This window comes from Dipodomys merriami, unplaced genomic scaffold, assembly GCF_024711535.1.
Source record: "Dipodomys merriami isolate MVZ:Mamm:240054 unplaced genomic scaffold, mDipMer1.0.p SCAF_4, whole genome shotgun sequence".
Classification (NCBI taxonomy): Eukaryota; Metazoa; Chordata; class Mammalia; order Rodentia; family Heteromyidae; genus Dipodomys; species Dipodomys merriami.
Window position 1 is genome coordinate 84,304,108 of NW_027205603.1, and position 22,766 is coordinate 84,326,873.

The window sequence follows — 22,766 nt, forward strand, 5'->3', positions numbered from 1 at the left end:
TCCAGGCAAGCCCAAGGAGCAGGAGAGAGTTTTCCTTGCTAGGACAACAACTCCCCTTTCTACAAGATCAGGAAACAACTAAAGATTCAGGGGCTTGGCTGTGGGAACAGAACGGAAGCATTCCAACCCCCTGTTAGCCCACTTCTTAGCTTTGCCCAGCCAGGGCACAGTCCCCAAACAGGACCCATGTCAATTTCCTTCCAGAAAGTCAGGCTGGTCTTGAGCACAAGGCACAAATTGGCTTTCACAGCCCATCTAGAGAGCCCCCAGGGGTCTGTGCCACTGTGCAATCTAATTTGTAGATAATAATCAAGATTAGAGAGGGGAGGAGGGGAAGAGGGGAAGAGCTTGCAGTTTTGGTATATAGAAGAGAGGGGGTTATAATGTCTCTGTCATTTACTCCAACACAAGAAGGAAGGGCTGCCCCAAGGGATTTCTGGGATGCTTTTATTCCCGGATGGAATCTATAAAGAGGAAGGAATTGTTATTTATGCTGCCACTTAGAAACAGGGAAGGAGACCAACATTATAAAAGCAGTCATTCAAACTTTAAAGTGAACGAAGTTCTCACAATCCCAGGCTGATCCTTATGACTACTCCTAGCTTGGAAGATAAGCAGAGTTCTCCAATAGTCTACCACAGGCTCTGGAACAAACCTTGAGAAAGAAGACAGGGGAAAAAAAATTTCTTTTAACCTACACGAGGCAACTTTTCTCTGGTGTGTTTACAATAACCTATGATTAGCTCAGTCAATCATCTTTTGGGGGGCTCACATATTAGGGACCCTGAAACATTTTTTTCCCCAGCCATAAAGACTCCTTTAGGTTAGAAAATGCTGGAAGAGAACTCCCCCAAGCCTATCTGCAAATACAAGATGAAATCTCTCTTCAAAAAAAACAAAACAGGGGCTAGGAATGTGGTTCAATGGTAGAGTGCTTTCCTAGCATGCATGAAGCCCTGTGTTCAATTCCTCAGTACCACATAAACAGAATAGGTCGAAAGTGGTGCTGTGGCTCAAGAGGTAGAGTGCTAGCTTTGAGCAAAAGAAGCTCAGGGACAGTGCCAAGGCCTTTAGTTCAAGCCCCAGGACTGGCAAAAACAAAAAACAAAAAAACCCTTGCCAGACATTGGTGGCTCATGCCTAAGATCTGAAGACTGTGGTTCAAAGCCAACCTGGGCAGAAAAGTCCCTGTGAGACTCTTATATCCAACTAAGCATTCAAAAAACTTAAGTGGAGCTATGACTCAAAGTGGTAGATCACTTGCTTTATGCAAAAGAGCTCAGGGATAGCACCCAGGCCCTGAGTTCAAGCCACCCTATCAACAAAAAGCAAACAAACAGCAACAAAAACTCATTTTAGGTTATAGATAATTTCAGGCTCCTTTCAAAGTCGGAAAGTAGAAACACAATCAGCAGAACCAGGACATGGGACATGGACTCATTTGATTAAAATAAAGCTAAATCTAGAGTGTGGCTCAATGTTAGCACACTTACCCAGCATGTGTGGGGTCCAGGATTTGTTCCTCAGCATTACAATAAAATAAAGTGAACCTAAAAGGGCATGAGCGTTACCAACACTGCAGCATTTGCTTCTTTTGGTTTTGGCTCTTTCAGCCAAACTTTAGAAACAAAATTTCAAAGAAACACCCAATAATGCTAGCTTTATCAAAGTGATGTGAGGTGATGCTAAATGACTCTGAGTGGATTCCTTGCCCCCCACCCCCCAGTTTTATTTAATTCAATATTAGTCTACTCTAAGCTCTTTAGGAAGACTGACTGGGGGTAACAAGTGTTAATGGGATGAGGACCTTCTGAAGCTGAAAGGAATGTTCTTTGTTTTGAAACAATGGCTAGGAGCTAGGGCCACAATCTCCAACACTTTCTTCTCATTGTCTCCCATCAGCCCATTAAGGGATAAACCTTCCAGTGTAGTCAGAGATCTGTAAGGGTGGAGAAAGGGCGTGCCTGGAGAAAGCGTTAGCCCTGTAGAAAGGCCCCTCTGTTCATCTCACCGGACCCCCACTACAGCCTCTCACTGCAGAACAATTGTGGAATGTGACAAAACCAAAGTTTAGACAAGTTAAATGGTTGGTCCAAAGTACCAACCAGAACCAACAATACAACAGTAGTTAATGTTTACTGTTTGTCAGATACTGCACATGCATTATCTTGTAAAATAAGATAATGTCTATTTTCCAGATGAGAAGTTTTTTTTTTTTTTTTTTTTTTTTTTTTTTTTGGCAGTTGGGAGGCTTGAACTCAAGGCCTGGGTGCTGTCCCTGAGCTTTTTTTTTTTTTTTTTGGTCGGCCGTGAGGCTTGAACTCTGGGCCTGGGCGCTGTCCCTCAGCTCTTCAGCTCAAGGCGAGCGCTCTACCACTTGAGCTACAGCGCCACTTCCGGTTTTCTGGTGGTTTATTGGAGATAGGAGTCTCACGGTCTCTCCTGCCCGGGCTGGCTTTGAACCACGATCCTCAGATCTCAGCCTCCTGAGTAGCTAGGATTACAGGCGTGAGCCACCAGCGCCCGGCTCCCTGAGCTTTTTTGCTCAAGGCTAGCACTCTACCACTTTGAGCCACAGCTCCACTTCCAATTTTTGAATGGTTAATTGGAGATTATCAGGGACTTTTCTACCCAGGCAGGCTTGCACCATGATCCTTAGATCTGAGCCTCCTGAGTAGCTAGGATGACAGGCATGTGCCACCAGTGTCCAGCAAGACTGAAATTTTGAAAGATCAATTGAATGGCATTCACTAAGCTGGGAGATGCTATTAGCAAGAAAAATCCATTTGGTTACAAATATTTATTGAACATCTTCAATGTGGATTCACACTAGGCTGGGGCTAGGAAGAAATACTGAGATTAACAAGTCAGAAAACTAGTGTAGAATACAGACTAGTGCAGAATATCCTGCTACTGAAACCACAGCTCCACTTCAGACATTTTGGTGGTTCATTAGAGGAAAAAGTCTTATAGATTTCCTACCCAATCTGGTTTGGAACCCTGATTCTCAGAGCTCAGCCTCTAGATTAGGTAGGCTTATAGGCATGAGCCATGCCCCCTCCAATTTATATGCATACATATATATGTGTGTATATCTATCTATCTATCCATCCATCCATCTACCTACCTACCTATCGATAGCTTACTCTTTGCCACAGCCAGGGTTCCAGAATCTACATGTGCTATGCAAGGGTTGTGCTAATGAGTTACACTCTCAGCCAGAGAGCCTAAGGGATTTTTCTAACAGAGCAGTTCCTATATGGGGGTGGGCAAGAGGGGGTGTTTCAATCACTGGTACTTACTCTCCCCCTACTCACCTCCCCAACATAGAATTAAGAACAGAATTCTGGAAATGTGGAAAGAAAGGCCAAAGGCAGCTGGGCTCCGGGGACTCACACTTGTAATCCTAGCTACTCAGGAGGCTGAGATCTGAGGATCAAGGTTCAGAGTCAGCCTGGGCAGGAAAGGCCATGAAACTCTTATCTCCAATAAACCATTAGAAAACCGAAAGTGGCACTGTGGCTCAAGCAGTAGAACACTTGCCTTGAGCTGAAGAGCACAGGGACAGCGCCCAAGCCCAGAGTTCAAGCCCCATGACCAACAAAAAAAAAAGAAAGAAAGAAAAGGCCTAAGGTAAAGGTATCCACAGTAGTATAAAGGGAAGAGCTATTGCCAAGGAGGAAGCTTCTCTATAAGAGACACATTAAAGGCAGCAAGAAGGATCACACACAGCTATAAGATTCTGCTAGACTTAGCAATGGAGAAGTTATTCTGGGTCATACCTCCTCCCAGCCCTACTCAAACTCCACTCCTTCATTCCATGAGTTCAGTCTATCACCAGCAGCCTGGAGTTCATCTTTGTCCCCACATAAGACTTTTCCTTCCTTCAGGGGCTGGGAAGGTGGCTCAGTGGTAGAATGCTTGCCTTGCATGCTCAAGGCCCTGGGTTCAATTCCTCAGCACCACATAAGCAAAAAGAAAAAAGCCAGAAGTGGCGCTGTGGTTCAAGTGGTAGAGCGCTAGCCTTGAGCTGAAGAGCTGAGGGACAGTGCCCAGGCCCAGAGTTCAGGCCCCACGACCGGACCCAAAAAAAAAAAAAAAAGACTTTTCCTTCCTCACTTCCTTCCTTCCTTCCTTTCTTTTCTTCTTTCCTTCCTCTCTTTCTTCTTTCCTTCCTTTCTTCATTTCTCCCTCCCATCTTTTCTCCTTCCCTCTCTTTTCTTCCTTCCTTCCATTTTCTTTTTCTTTTTCTTTTTTTTTTTTTGAAACAGAGTCTCTCCATGTATACCAGGCTGGCCTCAATTTACAATCCACCTGCCTCCTACCTCTGCTTCTATGCCTGGCTTTTCTTCAATGCTTTCTCCAGAACTTCCAACATGTGTGATTCTGTGGCCAACAGCCTTGACTTCACCTGTGAATTTGTTACTAACCCAGCCACATAAGTGGACTTGACTTCACCTGTGAATTTGTTACTAGCCCAGCCACATAAGCGGAATTAGAATCTTGAGCAATGCACACAGTGTGTTTTAATGCACCCTGGAGGATGTGGTGAGGTTTCCAGAAGCTCTGTCACCTGCAGTGCAACTCCAGCCATCTTTCTTCCTTCCATGGATGTCCTTCTGGATCATATCCATCTTTAATCTCTGCTGCTCACCCATCACCCACCCATCCACCAAACACCCCAACTCAACAGCGTGGCATACTGTTGCTCAGCCTCCTGGTTCACCTTCTACTATTCTCTGACAGCTAGGCAAGGCCATGCTCTGGCCATGCTCACACTACTCGATTGTCATGGAAACCCCTGGTCCTGCCCTTAGAGCAACAGTAATGGAGCCTCCTGGGTCTCATTCAGTAGTGACTCCTCAGTGCTCAGCATCCAAGAGCAACTCCATCACTCTGAATGACTGAAGGAGACACTTAGCTGATGTGATGGCCATGTAGGTGAACAGGAGACGAAGTGGAAGTGAAGTTTACCACCTTTTCCAGCCAGGAGGAAGGCTATGGATGGATGCCTGCAATGAAGGGCGGGATTTTGGTTGGGTTTGGTTTGCTTGATTAGATTTTGATATGGTAAGTCAGAAGAGATCATTTGAGAAAGACCCGAGGAGAACTGAAAAGACAGGAAGCGGGGAACCCATACAGTTGGTTGTAGGCTGGAAGGGCAGGTCAGTTCACTGCCTGCAGCGTTCATCTGTGTGGCCTGTACCTGGCCAACGTGTGAAGGAATGTGTTCTCCCCTTCCAGGTAAAGCTTCTTCAGAGTGATGACTTCACAGCAGGGCAGCTCTCTACCTTGATCACTGGACTCACCCACCTGTAACTAATAAACTGTTCAATTCTCTTTCTACCTTGGTAGAGGCTAAAGGACAAGGAGAGTGCCTTTGTCTTTTATCCTGATGACCAGGCACGAAGTCCCACACCAGCGATCTTGTTATATAATCTTGTTATAGAGCTGAACAAATAAGGGGTCATTCGATGTTGGGGCTTAAACAAGAACTCCAGCATTTTCTCTACAGCTCCCTCTTGGGTAGGGCTTTCCCACTTGGGGCAGACAATGGCTGGCTATGCTGGGTTCACCTGGGCTCTTCAAGAATAAAAGCCCCTCCGTGTTCTCCAGACAAAAGCCTCAGGAAAGATCTTTCCTGGAGTCACATGGGCACTCAGAGGCCAGATGTTTGGCTTATTTCCCAGCCCTGCAGTGGTAGAGCTGGGATCATAAGACTGACCAGGGTCAGGTGGAAGGTGAGAACAGAAAAAGCACAGAAGTACCCTAGTTGAACTCTAGCTAATTACAGCCCTAGCCCCTCAGAGATTGAGACACTGAAGAATCTAGAGGTTTGATAAACTTGATTCTTAGCCAGGGTTGCAATCCTGTCGCTTGAGAGACTGAAGCAGGAGAAACATGAGTCTAGGCGAGCCTCGTGTGTGTGTGTGTGTGTGTGTGTGTGTGTGTGTGTGTGTGTGTGTGTGTGTGTGTGTGTGTGTGTGTGTGTTTGTAATGAGATCTTGTCACAAAAGAGAGGATTTTTTTTTTAAGCAAACTGATCAGATCACTGTCTGATGCAAGCGCATTTAGTGGCTCTCTTTCCTCTGATTATAAAGTCCAAATTTCTTTGTACCTGTTCTTGGTTTGTGCCCTGGATGGCATGTTTACCTTACCTGCTGTTACATCACTCCTCTGAGCAAGGCTACGGTCTCATTGAAGACTACCAAGTTTATCTGAAATGCCAGGCACCTTCTGCCCTTGCATGTCTGCTCTCTTCCCTGCTGTCTCAGATGACATGCTTCTCACTCCCCTATCCCCTCTCATCTTGGAATGTCACCCTTTCCCAGAAACCCTCCATGATGTCCAGTGCCTCATTCCCCCTTTCCATGTGATCTTGTTCTGGACTGCTACAGCCCAGGGTTCCACTGTCACTCACTCTCACACATTCTGGGAGGCAGGATTTGTTCCCTTGCTTTCATGGAACACAGGATTCTCTCTAATATTAGGAGGCAACTAGGGCCTGTGATGGACTTTATAAACTGGCCCAGTTCTCAGGTCCATGATGTGCTTATCCTCACACCCAGACTGCTCCAGTCAACACTCTTCCAGTACTTCCTCTGTATGAAAGAGTATTCGCATGGAAGAACCAGAGCCAATCATCTAGCGCAAAAGGGGCACACCGAACAAGTATCTACACAAATAATCAACTGAATACATTCAAAGGCACAAAGCAGAGAGTGAGGAAGTACTGTGTTATGGAGGGGTCAGACAGCCTTAGAACTCAGGGAAACTGTTCAGCCATGATCTGAAGGATGAGTGTAAGTTAGGTCCACCATACATTCTGAGACCCGGCTGCAGGACAGGAGGAGACACACTAGGGGAATTAAGCCAAAGAGGAAGGCGTAGAAAGGATAAGAGGACTTCAGTCCCTGGATAAGACCCATAGATAGGCCCTAAGCTAAGTGATCAAGGCCTTTGATGCCTGGCTTTGGATTGTCCAAAGGTAAACTCCATAGAAGGGAAAAGCATAGTACTCTCATGATTGGCTGTGTCCAAGAATCATGGCAGCAGTCATGGGGGTATTATGATCAAGTCACAGTGCTAAGTGCCAAGGCAAAAGGTTTTCCACACAGCTACCACTTCCTCTAGGCTTCAGTGCCCTGTAAGTAATGAGTGTCAGGAAGTATAGGGAGCCATAAATATTCAGGCCACCCAAATGGGACGTGTGTCAGTAATAATAAAAATAATAGCATTGGGCTGGGCATGTGGTATAGTGGTAGAGTGCTTGCCTAGTATGCGTGAAGTCCTGGGTTTGATTTCTCAGAACCACATAAACAAAAAAAGCCAGAAGTGGCTCTGTGGCTCAAGTGGTAGAATGCTAGCCTTGCGCAAAAGAAGCTCAGGGACAGTGCCCAAGTCCTGAGTTAAAGGCCCAGCGCGCCCATACGCGGGGACACACACACACATACACACACACACACACACACACACACAACACACACACACACATACACACAACACACACACACACACACACACAGAGTCTGTCCAATTTGTCTGCCTACCATGGCTTCAAACCAAGATCCTCGGATCTCAGTCTTCTGAGCAGCTAGGATTACTGGTGTTTTCTAAATGCCTTACTGTACAGAGTACCCTCTGAGCATTTTCTCACTGGGTCCACATGGTGAGTGACTCTGTCCACTGCCACAGAAAAGAAGACAGAGGGATGCAAGCATGGTCGAAAGATAGGAAAGTTGGACTGTGGTCTGCTCTTTCTCCAGCCAGCCTCCACCACTGACCTCGCACCCTGCTAAGGTCCTTGAACAAGTCTTACTTACTACAAGCAAAGCCACGGTAGCAGGAGCCAGCCTCACCCTGGAAGGGCCACCTCAGCCTCTTTGAACTCAGATCACCCGGTGTGACACTGAAAGTCTCCTGTGAGCCCCCCCCACAGAAGCAGCCGGTAAGGTGTGAGTCCCACCCAAGTTCAATGGCACCTCAGTGTGAGGCACACAGAGCCAGATATAAACCTCCTCTTTGGTCCTCAGTGCCTTGATCGATCCCGGGAGTCACATTGGCCAGACAGGAATCCTGAGGTGGTTTTTCCAGGAGCCTGGCAGGCCGCTCCCGCTTCTCTTAACAAACCAGGCTGTCATTTCCTTCACCTCACAAATCTTCCAGACACTGGGACTACTGCCTTTTCCACCATAAATTTGGAAGCTGTCACGGAACGCCTCTCCTGCTGGCCTGCGGGCTTGACTGGTGGGCCTTTTCGAGCATCGGAGCCCAGAAACTGATCTCTGATTCCCCTCTCCATTTGTGATCACAGGGTGGGAGGTCGGGGGAGGTTAAACACCAGGAAATGAGAGATCAGAGGAATGGGAACTGCCAGGGGCCAGGGAACATTCTGGTTGGGAAGGTGGTAGACTTATTTTTAAAATGAAAAAAAAAAAAAAAAGCTTTGAGTCCCGACAGGGTGGGATTGTATGTAGAACCCATATATCTCCAGAGCCCTTTGAGATAGAAACGAAATCCTCAGGCCATTTTTACAGACCCCTTAAGATGCAGACTCTGGGGCTGCTGATAGTCTTTTATCTTCTTTACTACTGTTCCCTCCATCCCCTTTTGGCATTTCTTCTAACCCTCTGTGGGTGGGCCTGGAAGGCTGCTAGACTGTCTTGCCCTCTTCTAGCTGAAGAGATAGCCAGGCTAGAAAAAGCTGAGTTTGGATCCTATCTGCAATGTCCATGGCCAATTTGCATCCCTCCGGCTCTGTGCCAGCCTGCCTTGCCTCTCTAACTCCTGTCTCCAGCAGCTCTAGAGCTTGGAAGCAGAAAATCTCTCCCAGGGCTAAATGAACCAGTAGAACTTTCTATTCCTTGCAAGTAAAAAATCCCTGAAGGATGGAGTTTTCTTCGGAATCCACCCCCCCCCACACACACACACACAATGTTATCGTATGATTGCTTTGCTGTGGACTAAGGCAACCCCAATCTCCAAAACAAAATGTAACAAAGAGACAGGAACACTGAAAGTCATAACAAGGTACCGCACACAAATTCCGGGCCCATAACCTCTTTTGAGTGTGTCTTGTCATCTCCTCTGCTACATATTTTGTTTTTGTTTTTCTCTTTTATCTACAGTGAGGGAGGCTGTGTCCTGAAGGTCATTCCCCAACACAGCTGATAGTGGGTGGTCTGTGCCCTGTCGTGGCTCTACTCCCACTGTCTGGAAATCCAAATCCACTCCTTCCGGTGACATCCAAACAAACTCTCCACAACTGAAGCATAGTTCTGAGATCTTTTTAAATGACTCTTAAAGAAATCATGATGATGATGATGGGTATAGCAATGATTGCATGCATACCACCCAATCATCTCAATGGTTCTCTGCATTGTGCAATACAATTAGCTTAATTGCATTAATGAGAAAACCGGCTCTCAGCAATGGAGAAGAGCAGCCATTGAACGCCAAGGTCATGTAGCTAATAGGAGGTGGACATTAGATATAATCCCAGTTTGGTCTGATGCCAGAGACCTTGTTCCAAAACTGTAGGCTGCATTGCTTGAAAATGAGTCAGTGTCTACCCTCACCCCTACAGTGGCTCTCAAATTGGGACCCCCACCCCTCACCCCCTGTAGGAAAGTTGAAGGAAATTGTCCTTTGAAAGACATACATTATCATTTCAAATTTCAAAAGCCAAAGATAAAACCAATCCAATACAAACCAGGATATCCCTGAGAAGAAAGGAGCTATTTTGAATGATTAAGACTGTTTTGTCTTGGGCAAACCTGGGTGTATGTCCAACATATTTCTATTTATTTATTTTGTGGTGCTGAGATTGAACCTACAACCTCATGCTTGCTTGGCAAGCATTCTTCCACCTGAGCCACAGTTCTGATACCTAGAAGCTCCCATGGACATAGCACATTGCACAGCTTGCAGAGAGATCCTGTGTTGTCTTTTTCTAGTAATAATTTATCAGGGCTGACAAATTGAACAGAGTTGCTTACAACCACAGACATGTATTTTAAGCATTCTAGAGATCAGAAGTCTGCAACCAAGGTGTCAGGCAGCAGGTTGGGCTCCTCTGAAGGTACCATGGGTCGGGCCTTCCCCGCCTCTCCCAGCTCCCAGTGCCAGCCATGCTTGGCTTTCCTGAGCTTTCCGGTGTCTCACTGACACCTCCGCTGCTGTCTGCATGGTGTCCTCTCCCTTGCAAATGTATGTATCACGGGTGTCCCTCTTTTATCAAGGAGAGAAGTCAGGGCCTAACCAAACCCAGCATGACCTAACACATGACCTTAGCTCTGCAAACAAACAAAAATCACACAAGGTCACCTCATTGTATTTTTTCTTTGGGGGGTGGGGGAGATGTTCATTCCTGGGGCTTGAACTCGACCTGGGCGCTGTCCCTCAGTTCTTCAGCTCAAGGCCAGCGCTCTACCACTTGAGCCACAGCGCCACTTCTGGTTTTCTGAGTGGTTTATTGTAGATAAGAGTCTCACAGTCTTTCCTGCCCCGGGTGGCTTTGAATCGTGATCCTCTGATCTCAACCTCCTGAGTAGCTAGGATTATAGGGGTGAGCCATTGGCGCCCGGCTTTCATCGTATTTTTTGAGGTGTGGGAAATGAACTCAAAGCTTCTCTCTACATAAGCCTTCTACCATTTGAACTAAGCCCTCAATCGGTTTGGGGTTTTGTTTTATTTGTGTGCATGAATTTATTTATTTATTTACTTATTTATTCATTCATTCATTCATTTATGTTGGTTGTGGGGCTTGAACTCAGATCTGGGCGCTGTCCCTTGAGCCTTTTCACTCAAGGCTAGTGCTCTACCACTTTGAGCCACAGTATCACATCCAGTTTTCGGGTGGCTAAATGGGGATAAGAGTCTCAAGGGCTTTCTTGCCTCAGCTGGCTTGGAACCACAGCTCTCAAGATCTCAACCTCCATGCCGGGTGCTGGTGGCTCATGCCTGTAATCCTAGCTACTCAGGAGGCTGAGATCTGAGGATCGTGGTTCAAAGCCAGCTCGGGCAGGAGAGACCGTGAGACTCCTATCTCCAATAAAACCGGAAGTGGCGCAGTAGCTCAAGTGGTAGAGCGCTCGCCTTGAGCTGAAGAGCTGAGGGACAGCGCTCAGGCCCAGAGTTCAAGCCCCACGGCCGAAAAAAAAAAAAAAAAAAAGATCTCAACCTCCAGATTAGCTAGGATTACAGGTGTGAGCCACCAGCACACAGCTTGAATTTGATTTTTGAGATGAGTTCTCCAGACCATTGCCCAGGCTGGCTTTGACCTTGGAGTTCTGCCAGTGGCTAAGATGACAGAGTGCACCACCACATCTGGCAATGAGGTGACATTGTGAGGTTCCTGGTGGACAGCAATCTGAGGACACAATCCAACCCTGTGCAAGTATACCAGCACTTCCAGGGCTCCATTTGAAGCATAGATCAACTTCTCACTTACTGCATACAGTAAGTGCTCAGAAGTGCACCCTGGACTCACAAGAGTCCACAAAAGGACAGCACGGAGATCAACTTACTGGAAGCCAGTTTGCTTCTTACTAGCAGGCCACTGCATGGCACACCACACCCAAGCCCTCTACTTTCCCTTTTTGACCTAACTTTCCCTTCCCACTTCCCACCTACCATTGCCTCCTTTTCTTCCTTCTTCCTCACAGCTACGAATGGTTGTTATCAGGCTGTTCAGGGGGACTGTGGGTATGTGGGCTTGCACATGCATCTCACATGTAAGGAAATTCCTCCTGGGCTTCCCTAGCCCATGCCAGCAAGCATTTCTTCACTCTGTGCTTTCAGGGTGCCTGACCATCAGAGTCACCCCTCCAATCTGAACAAAATTCTCAGCCCTTAGTCAAATGTCCTAGGCATACACCCTTCAGATAGTTTCTCCCAAGTGAGAAGTATCCTTCCTGTCTCCTGCCTGGGGCTTCCTCTTTATTGTCATTTCAGGGCTTACTCTGAGCCTAACACTTCTCCCACATCACGTCCCTTTCTCTTTGCGTGACTGTCTCTGCAGAAATAGGTAGGTTGTCAAAGGATGTTCAGTTGTAGGGAAGAATTTGAATCAAGATCCCATTCTCTTCAGGATGTTAGAGTGAGCTTTGAGAATGTTATTCCTCCAGAGGCTTTCCCAGCCAGTGTTGCCAAACTTCAGACTGTTGAATATCATCTGTCATTTTCTTTAAGTCTAGTAGATGCTCCTATTTTCCTTCTCCCCTAAAATAACTGGGAGTGGAGATAGGGGGCTGCCAACAGGGGACCCACTGATAACCTCTAAAAATTCCTTTGGAAGTCAAGTGCCGGTGGCTCACACCTATAAACCTAGCTACTCAGGAAGCTGAGATCTGAGAATCAAGGTTCAAAGCCAGCCTGGGAAGAAAAGTCTATGAGACTTTTTCTGGGTGTGGAGGTGGGGGGTGTTGTTGAACTCAGGGCCTGGGCACTGTCCCTGAGCTTTTATAATCAAGGCTAGTGCTCTAGCTCTTTGAGCTACAGTGCCACTTCAGGTTTTCTGGTGTTTCATTGAAGATACGAGGTTTATGGATTTTCCTGCCCAGGTTGCTTTGAACTGTGATCCTCAGATCTCAGCCTCCTGAATAGCTAAGATTACGGGCATGAGTCACTGACACCCTGCTTGTGAGACTCTTTTTTTTTTGTATTTTTTGGGTCCGGTCGTGGGGCCTGAACTCTGGGCCTGGGCGCTGTCCCTCAGCTCTCCAGCTCAAGGCTAGCGCTCTACCACTTGAGCCACAGCGCCACTTCTGGCTTTTTTCTTTTTGCTTATGTGGTGCTGAGGAATCGAACCCAGGGCCTCAGGCATGCAAGGCAAGCCCTCTACCACTGAGCCACCACCTTCCCAGCCCGCTTGTGAGACTCTTATCTCCAGTTAACCATCAGAAAACCTGAAGTGGTGCTGTGGCTCAAAGTGGTAGAACACAAGCCTTGAGCAAAAGAGCTTAGGTCCTGAGTTCAAGCTCACAACCAAAAGAAAAAACAAAATCCCTTGAAGTCGGTTTTTTTGTTTTTTTGTTTTTTTTTTGGTCCAGTCGTGGGGCCTGAACTCTGGGCCTGGGCGCTGTCCCTCAGCTCTTCAGCTCAAGGCTAGCGCTCTATCACTTGAGCCACAGCGCCACTTCCGGCTTTTTTCTTTTTGCTTATGTGGTGCTGAGGAATTGAACCCAGGGCCTCAGGCATGCAAGGCAAGCGCTCTACCACTGAGCCACCTTCCCAGCCCCGTTGGAGTCGGTTTTTTCACATGGCAGCTGCTTTAGGTTTCTAATTACCATAACTTCAGCCCCAAAATGCAAACTACTCAAAATTGCACAATGTTCTGGCTGGCCAGCTTCCACCTGACTTGATCGGGCATGTTCAGAGTGCTGGGGACACGCTACAAACTATGTTCCAACTAAAGTCAATGCATGGCCTCACAAACCCGATCCCCTAATCATGGTTCAGTAAGCTTCTTTGCTTTCACGACTCAACCTGTCCTCTCCGGCTGCTCTGCACCTGTTATTTCCTCTACCCAACGCCTCCCCTCCCCAAGCCCAAGCACTGGTTAGCTTGTTCTCCCAAGTCGCTATAATCAGGAGGAGATTATATGGGACCATCTCCTGCTACCCCACAGGGTTCCTATTGGGCCCTCAGGCAGCCCAGGAAGCTGTGGAGATGTTCATCTCCTCAGATGAACATCTGGCCTTTCCCCACAAATTCTCCAGGGTAGAGCCTGGGAAGAGAGTATCACAGCAAGCTCTCCAGGTGCCGGGGAAACCCTGGACCAGGCTTCTTAGAATCTAGTCATTGCTTCATCTTTACAATTGTTATTATGTTCTAAAACAATCGGGGTTTTGTTTTGTTTTTGTGTTGTTGTTGTTTTGGTCCGTTGTGGGGCTTAAACTCAGGGCCTGGGCACTGTCCCTGAGCTTTTCTGCTCAAGGCCAGCACTCTACCACCTTGAGCCACAGCACCACTTCTGGTTCCCTGGTGGTTAACTGGAGATAAGAGTTTCACGGACTTTCTTGCCCAAGGTAGGCTTATTGAACCGCAAGCCTCTGATCTCAACCTCCTGAGCAGCTACGGTTACAGGTGTGAGCTACCAGTGCCCAGCTTTACAAGATGATGTTGACACACACCACAGTGTCCTGTGCCAACTCTCCCTGGTTATGTCCTGTGAGGACACAGGATCTAATCAACTCCTGTAATGGGCATTACAGCTTTACTGTGCTGTTTACACTTATTTTGCAGGTGAAGAAACAGGCACAGGGAGGTAACGTCACAAGTACAACATCACTCATCAACTAAATGGTGGAGCTGTCTCCAGATTGCTGCTAATTTTTCCTACCTCTTTAATAGTTGCTACGATTGTGTATTTTTTTTGGGGGGGGGAGGGTTGTTTTGTTTTGTTTTGTGCCTACATTGGGGCTTGAACTCAGAGCCAGAGCCCCATCCATCCATTAGCTTTTTACCACTCAAGGCTGGCATTCTATCACTTGAGCAACAGCTCTACTTCTGGCTTTTTGGTGGCTAATAAGAGATAAGAGTCTCAAAGACTTTCCTACTTGGGCTGACTTCAAACTTCTATCTTCAGGTCTCAGTCTCCTGAGAGGCTAGGATTATAGGCATAATCCACTGAGAAATGATAGGATTTAAGGGTTGGCAAAGAACAATGGGGTTAAAGAGGCTGCAGGATTAGAGTGCTACAGGAAAAAGGACTTTCAACTTTCAGGTTTGGGTTCTTAAATACCAAAAACTTTTCAGCTCTCCTTCTCACTAACTCTTCGCTCTCTTTCCATTTTATTGTTTATAGGTAATGGAATTTGAACTCTGAGCCTTGTGTTTACAAGATAGGAACTTTACCACTGAGCCATACTTTCAGGCCTGCTTTGTATCTCTTTTCTTAGTGGACATTCCAAATACTTAACTTCTGTATAGAGTTAGAACTTGTTTGATGCCTGGCATATAAAAGATGCTCAAAGCTGGGCACCAGTGGCTCATACCTGTAATCTTACATACTCAGGGGACCAAGATCTGAGGATTGAGGTTCAAAGCCATCCCAGGCAGGAAAGTCCATAAGACTCTTATCTCCAATAAACTACTCACAAAATCTGGAAGTGGCACTGTGGCTCAAGTGGTAGAATACTCACCTTGATCAAAAGAAGCTCAGGGACAACACCCAGGCCCAGAGTTCAAGCCCCAGGACTGGCAAAAAATAAAAAAATAAAAAATAAAATAAAAGATGTTCAATACCTGACACTTGTGACTTACATCTATAATCTTAGCTACTCAAAAAGTTAAGATTGGGTTCATGCCTGTGATCTTAGCCACTCAGGAGGCTGAGATTTGAGGATTGAGGTTCAAAGCCAGCCCCGGCAGGAAAGCCCGTGAGACTCTGATCTCCAATAAACCACTAGAAAACCGGAAGTGGTGCTGTGGCCCAAGTGATAGAGCACTCGCCTTGAGCTGAAGAGTGCAAGGACAGCGCCCAAGTCTAGAGTTTAAGCCCCATGACCAACAAAAAAAAAAAAAAAAAAAAAAAAAGTTAAGATCTGAGAATCTCAGTTCAAAGTCAGCCTGTGCAGAAAATCTATGAGAAACACCAATCTTGATTGAAAAAGCTAAGCAAGAATGTGAGTTCAAGCTTCAGTACTGGTGCACACACACATGCACATCCAGCCCCGCCCCCCTCCCTGTCAAAGCTCAGTTTATAAGGAAGGATGCTGCTTGGGAGGCTAAAGCAGGAGGATCACTTGAGTCCAAGAGTTCATAAGCAGCCTGGGCAACATAGCTAGAGCCAGTGTGGAAAACAAAAATCTAAAAACCCTACACACACACACACACACACACACACACACACACACACACACACACACACACACACACACACACACACACACACACACACACACACACACACACACACACACACACACACACACACACACACACACACACACACACACACACACACACACACCCCAAACTATTTCATTTGTGAATCAAAGTTTCACTATATATCTCAGGCTGACCTGGACTCAAGATCTTCCTGTCTCAGAAAGGAACCTTACTTCATTGTTGGTGGGAATGTAAACTTGTTCAACCACTTTGGAAAGCAGTATGGAGGTTCCTCAAAAGACTTCACATAGATCTCCCCTATGATCCAGCAATCCCACTTTTGGGCATTTACCCAAATGTTTACAAACAAGACCACACTAAAGCTACCAGCACAACTATGTTTATTGCAGCATTATTTACCATAGCTAAGATATGGAACCAACCCAGATGCCCCTCAGTAGATGAATGGATCAAGAAAATGTGGTATATATACACAATGGAATTCTATGCCTCCATCAGAAAGAATGACATTTCCCCATTTGTTAGGAAATGGAAAGGTTTGGAAAAAATTATATTAAGTGAAGTAAGCCAGGCCCAAAGAAGCATAGGTCCCATGGTTTCCCTTATTTGCAATATCTAGTATAGGTATGAGTCAAGCGGAAAAGGTCAGATAATGTGATGTTAGGAAAACGAACCCTTAAATATGTATTTTAATGTTTTCGTTTCTTTCATGCATGTGTTTCTAACGCATTTATAAGATTATTTCTTTGTTGCTTTGTATGTCCCTCCCCCACAGTGTAACCCTCGCTTTCACTATATTTGATGTCAGTATAACATGTGGAGGAGATGGGGACAAACAAGTCGTTTAAGGATTCAGGTGGACCTGTTGCAACAATGAGAAGTACAAAATGTCATGTCAAAACCAGCTTTACAATGTCGGTGTGGGGGGGGGAGGGGGGTATAATTGGGTGGGGGGAGGGGGGTAAAATTGGGTGGGGGGAGGGGGGAGGCGGGGAAGGGAAGTGAAGGGTAAACAAAGGAGGAGGCTGCAATGCTTGGTAAGAAATGTATGCATTATCCTGCCCATGTAATTGTAGCCCCTCTGTACAGTATGTTCTCAAATAAAATAAAATACAATTAAAAAAAAATCTTCCTGTCTCTACCTCCTGAGAAGCTGAGATTACATGATGTATGCTACTATGCCTGTTCTAGGATATTTCCATAAAAACTGGAGACATAGTTCAGTGGAATAACTTGTGTCTAGCATATCAAAGGCCCTGGGTTCAATGCCCAGCACAGAATGACTGAATGAATAAATAAATACATGAATAAATACATAAAATTAGGTGAACACTGGTAGCTCACACCTATAATCCTTCCTACTCAGGAGGCTGAGATCGAAAACAGCCTAGGCAGGGAAGTCTATGAGACTTTTATCTCTAATTAGCCACCAAAACAAACCAGTAGTGTAGCTATAACAAGTGGTAGAGCCCCAGCTTTCAGTAAAAAAAACTAAGTGAGAGCACCCAGGCCCTGAGTTCAACCCCCCCCCCCAGTACCCCCCCTACACAAAGGAAGAAAGAAAGAAAGAAAGAAAAGAAAGAAAGAAAGGAAGGAAGGAAGGAAGGAAGGAAGGAAGGAAGGAAGAAAGAAAGAAAGAGGCAACTGCGGTAACAAACATCTCTAATCCTAGAACTCAAGAGGCTGAGGCTCACAAATTTGAGGCCAGCCTAGACTACATAGTGAGATCCTATATCAAAAGCAGTAATAATTACAGTAATAAGAATAAACAAAAATAAAACAACATATAATGGGTGTTTGTAGGGGGCAGTTTGACTGGAGGTTGTACGACAATAGCACTTCACCTAGCTGCAAAAACAGTAATTAGCTACATAAAAGAGGAGGAACAATGCCAGTGGTCTTGGGAGGAGGCTTCTGTCGGCCCAGCCCTCCTCTCCAAAGGCCTGCTATGTCCTTGGCGCCATGTTCCTTCTGCCTCTTCTGCCACCCGGACTGGCACTCCGGCCTCTCCAGCAGGCCAAAGCCCCCACTCATCATGTCTAGTTCATTATTCCCAGTGTTGGTTCAACTAGGAGGAGATGCCAATGAGAGTCTGACCAGCTGACAGCAGACACCCAACAGGAAGGAAGTTAGTGGTGATTAAACTGTGCTTCCTTGTTCTGGAGCCATCAATCCCAGAACACACAGAAAGATACTGCAAGGAGTTGCCTGGAGCTAAGCTGTAGGGAAGCATGAATGAATCTAACTCTAGAGAACGCTGGGGTCCCTGTCTGTCCTGGAACACCTGCTTTCAGAGAATGTTCTGATTCATTGGTAAGAGAGCCAGACTTATCTGGCACTGGTGGCTTATGTCTGTAATCCTAGAAACTCAGGAGGCTGAGATCTGAAGATTTTGGTTTGAAGCCATCTGGGTCAGGAAAGTATGTAAGACTCTTATATCCAATTAACCAGCAAAAAGCTGGAAATGGAGCTGTGATTCAAGTGGTAGAATACCAGCCTTGGGTGGAAAAAGCTGAGTGAAAGCACCCAGGCCCTGAGTTCAAGCCCTACTACTCGCAGAAAGAGAGAAAGAGAGAGATACAGAGAAAGAAATACAAGTGCAAGGTGGGGGGTGGACAGAAAAGGAAGGGTGAGAGTTTGATGGGGTGATGAGTTGTAATCACCCTGAGACTCTCTGTAGAATAGCAGGTGAATCTAACACCATCTATCCAGTAGCTTTGCCAGTTCCTTTACATTAAAAAGGAGATCCAATATCCCATATAAATGGCTCTCAGAATCAAGAGAGATAGAGAGACAGCAAAGAGAAAATGGAGAGTTGGTATGGTGGTGGTAGAAACCTAGAATCCCAGCACTTGCGAGGTGAAGAAATAGAGCTGTTGTGACTAGTTGCTATGAGCCAAGCTAGACATTTTCATATGTATTATTGAATAGTCAATTATATCCACCTAGTGGGTGGATTACTACGATGCTTTTACTAGATGCTGAGATATGTAAGCAAACCTAGGCAGGTCACATTGCCTGCCCAAGGTCCCTAATGAGCAGGAGTGAGGTCTGGCCTCGGTGGCAGTCTCACACCGCACCTCACTCCTAAATGGGCTCTAGCGACCTCCACCTTCTGGTACTCCTTCCGCATCCCTGGCCGTCAGCACGGACCAGGCCACAGGGCTCACACAGAACAAGTGCATCTTGGCAAAGGCGACTGTTGATCCCTTACAAGGGTAGACTCGACAGCACTTTTTTCTTTGCTTTGCTTTCTTTCTTTTTTGTTCATTGTGGGGCTTTTTTGCTCAAGGCTAGTACTCTATCACTTTGAGCTTCGGCACCACTTCCAGTTTTCTGGCAGTTAATTGGAGATAAGAGTCTTAAACTTTCTCGCTCCGGCTGGCTTTGAATGTGATCTTCCAATCTCAGCCTCCTAAGTAGCTAGGATTATAGGTGTGAACCGCCAGCGCGTGGCTCGAGTACTTTTTGCATTTTTCTTTATGTCACATATTCTGGCAGGTATCTATGTAGGGTCCACATGGCCAGGAAAACTTCTCTTCTGTCTGATATCCAGATAGTACTATCTCTTCGGATTCAGAGAGTACAATCTTACTTTTTTGTTGTTGTTGATTTTGTTGTTGTTGTTGTCAGTTATGGGGCTTGAACTCTGGGCTGGGCCCTGTCCCTCAGCTCTTCAGCTCAAGGCTAGCACTCTACCACTTGAGCTACAGCACCACTTCTGGCTTTTGCTGCTTATGTGGTGCTGAGGAATTGAACTCAGGGTGGGCCTTATGCATGCAAGGCAAGCACTCTACCACTGAGCCACTTTCCCAGCTCCTGATTTCTTTTTTCTTTTTTTTTTGGGGGGGTCCAGTTGTGGGGCCTGAAGTCTGGGCCTAGGCACTATCCCTCAGCTCTTCAGCTCAAGGCTAGCACTCTACCACTTGAGCCATAGCGCCACTTCCGGCTTTTTTCTTTTTGCTTATGTGGTGCTGGGGAATCGAACCCAGGGCCTCAGGCATGCAAGGCAAGTGCTCTACCACTGAGCCACCTTCCCAGCCCCTGATTTCTTTTTTTTTTTTTTTTTTTTTTGGTCCAGTCGTGGGGCCTGAACTCTGGGCCTGGGCGCTGACCCTCAGCTCTTCAGCTCAAGGCTAGCACTCTATCACTTGAGCCACAGCGCCACTTCCGGCTTTTTTCTTTTTGCTTATGTGGGGCTGAGGAATCGAACCCAAGGCCTCGAGCATGCAAGGCAAGCACTCTACCACTGAGCCACCTTCCCAGCCCCCCTGATTTCTTTTTTTAATGCTTGTACTGAGTTTGAACTCAGGACCTGGACTCTGTCCCTTAGTTTTTTGTTTTTTTTTAAATTTTTATTTATTTTTTATTGTGAAAATACTGTACAGAGGGGTTACAATTACATGGGCAAGATAATGAGTACATTTCTTATAAAGCATTGTAACCTCCTCCTTTGTTTCCTCTACCCATCCCTTCCCATCCTCCCTCTGCCCCCCCCACCCAATCCTCCCCGCCCCCCCCCCCAAAGTTGTAAAGTTCATTTTCAGTATAACGGTTTGTACTTCTCATTGTTGCAATGGGTCCACCTGTATCCTTATTTAAACGACTTGTCGTCCCTTAGTTTTTTCACTCAAGGCTGATGTTCTACTCCTGGAATCATGGCTCTACTTCCAGCTTATTTCTGGCTAGCTAGACATAGAATTTCAGCACCAGTGATTCAGGCTTATAATCCTAACTACTCAGGAGGCTGAGATCTGAGGATTGTCGTTCAAAGCCAGCCCAGGCAGAAAAATCCATGAGATTCTTATCTTCAATAAACCACCAGAAAAAAAAAAAAAAAAAAAAAACGGAAATGGCACTGTGGCTCAAGTGGTAGAGAGGGAGCCTTAAGCTGAAGAGCTTGGGGACAGCACTAAAACCCAGAGTTCAAGCCCCACAACTGACAGAAAAAAAAAGAATTTCAGGAGCTTTTCTGCCCCGCTGGCTGGCTTCTAACTGTGATCCTCAGATCTCAGCCTCCTGAATACAGACATGAGCCCCAGTGTCTGGCTACCACCTTACCTTAATATAATTATTTTATTTTAAGCTCTAAGGAATATTAGGAACAAATTACAGGAACTATTTCCTACTTTGCCTTGGCTGCTAAGAAATTCAGAATCAAATTCTAATCTATCTAGCAAGCACACAAAACTTAAGGGTCCATTTTTGTAGTAGTAACTTTTCTTTGCTTCATTTAATTTTTCCTATCAACCATTATATTTCTCTTTTTTGTTTCCTGATTTCTTTATACTTTCATTTACAATATATAGAAAAGGAAGCTCATAAACTCATATCCTCTTTTTTTGTTTTGTTTTGTGTCTGTCCTGGGGCTTGAACTCAGGCATAGGATGCTGTCTCTGAGCTTTTTTGCTCAAAGCAAAAACTGTACCACTTGAGCTACAGCTCTTCTGGCTCTATGTTGGTTAATTGAAGATAATCATCTCAAGGACTTTCCTGACCAGGATGGCTTTGAACCACAATCCTTAGATCTCAGTCTTCTGAGTAGCTTGGTTACAGGTGTGAGCCACTAGTCCTTGGCTCCATTTTGAAATAAGGGCAGAAAAGGTGAAAGTGACAAGTGATGGAACAAACATTAGTATCATCAAACATTAGCAAACAAGCTTTAGCACCAGAAAGTCTAGGGGTGTAGGACTGGGGATGTGGTTCAAATGATAAAGAGTTCTTACCTAGCAAGCTCCAGGTCCTGGATGTCAAAGCCGATACTGGAAAAAGAAAACAACAACAACAATGAAAAAGAGTCTGAGTTTCACTCTGAGTGTGGCCACTTCCTTGCAGTAACTGTGGGATCTCCTTTGCTTCCTTTTTAGAAGCAGCAGAGGTCCAAGCTATTAATACTTCTCTTGAAACTTTGTGCTGAGGATTCTAATGGGAAAAAGTGTTTGGCCTCTAGTAAGAGTTCTTACCAAATGTTCCTTCCTTCCTTCCTCAGCCCAAATCCCTTGAGCAGCTATTTGCTCTTGAACTTGCTCAGTCATGTTCCTGGGTGACAGGCAGTGCCCTCTGCTAAGCTCCTTGGAGGAAGTGGATTTCAGCTGCATCAGGAGAAATGGAGACCAAAGGAAGCCAGGGAGAGAGGGCCCGGGAGGAGGAAGGCGTAGGCGGCCAGCGCTCACTGCCTTCCATGTGCATGAGTTCTTGCATCCTCTGTGGGAACCAAAAGGTCTGGGTGCACCACCATGTGCTAGAAGCCTTGGGGTTACCCCTCAGAAGTTTCCAGAAAAAGAAGCAGGCATGGGTTACTAAACCAAGTTATATCTGGCTACTCGATTAAAACATTAGCTTGTCATTCAATATTATGTAATGATATTTTACCTAAGACGAAGATCCAGGCTTCTGTCTGTCTATAGATTCTGTCTGTCTATTTGGGGAGAGATGATTGAAGCCAAGGCTGTCCTCTTACTAGACAAGTATTTCTTCTTCTGCTTTTCATCTTCATCCTGCCTGCCAACTAGCTGGGAATAAAGAAGTGCACTACTATGCTCTGCTAAATCAGGGCTATTCAAGTTCGGCACACCACTAACATATGGGCCTGGGTAATTCCCTGATGTTGGGGGCTGCTCTGTGGCTGGCAGGGTATTTCACACCTTCTCTAAGTAACCCCATCCCCAAATTATGGCCATCAAAAATGCCACCAGGCAGTGCTAAATGTCCCTTGGGAGGCACTGTCACTCCTAGCATGCATTGTGACTGTCAATGGTGGCAAGCCACTAAACATCCACCATTGTTCAGTAGGGAGCAGTCATGCCTAGGAAGGACCATCTGCTCATAATTGCAGGAAGGCGTGGCTGGAGCATGAAGCCAGGAAGGAGTGGGGGAACAGGGAAATATTCTACTCTGGGCCTTTAGGAAGT

At 46.0% G+C, this 22,766-nt stretch overlaps 1 long non-coding RNA gene across 1 annotated transcript; it reads right to left on the bottom strand.

Moving 5' to 3' along the window:
* Positions 1–501: 501 nt before the first annotated feature.
* On the bottom strand, positions 502–22,524 carry LOC138806337 (uncharacterized). The gene is made up of 3 exons (XR_011365800.1): positions 22,228–22,524; positions 21,582–21,617; positions 502–655 (listed from the first exon to the last, which is right to left on the bottom strand). It is a non-coding gene; the product is annotated as an uncharacterized lncRNA (long non-coding RNA).
* Between the last annotated feature and the right edge of the window lie 242 nt (positions 22,525–22,766).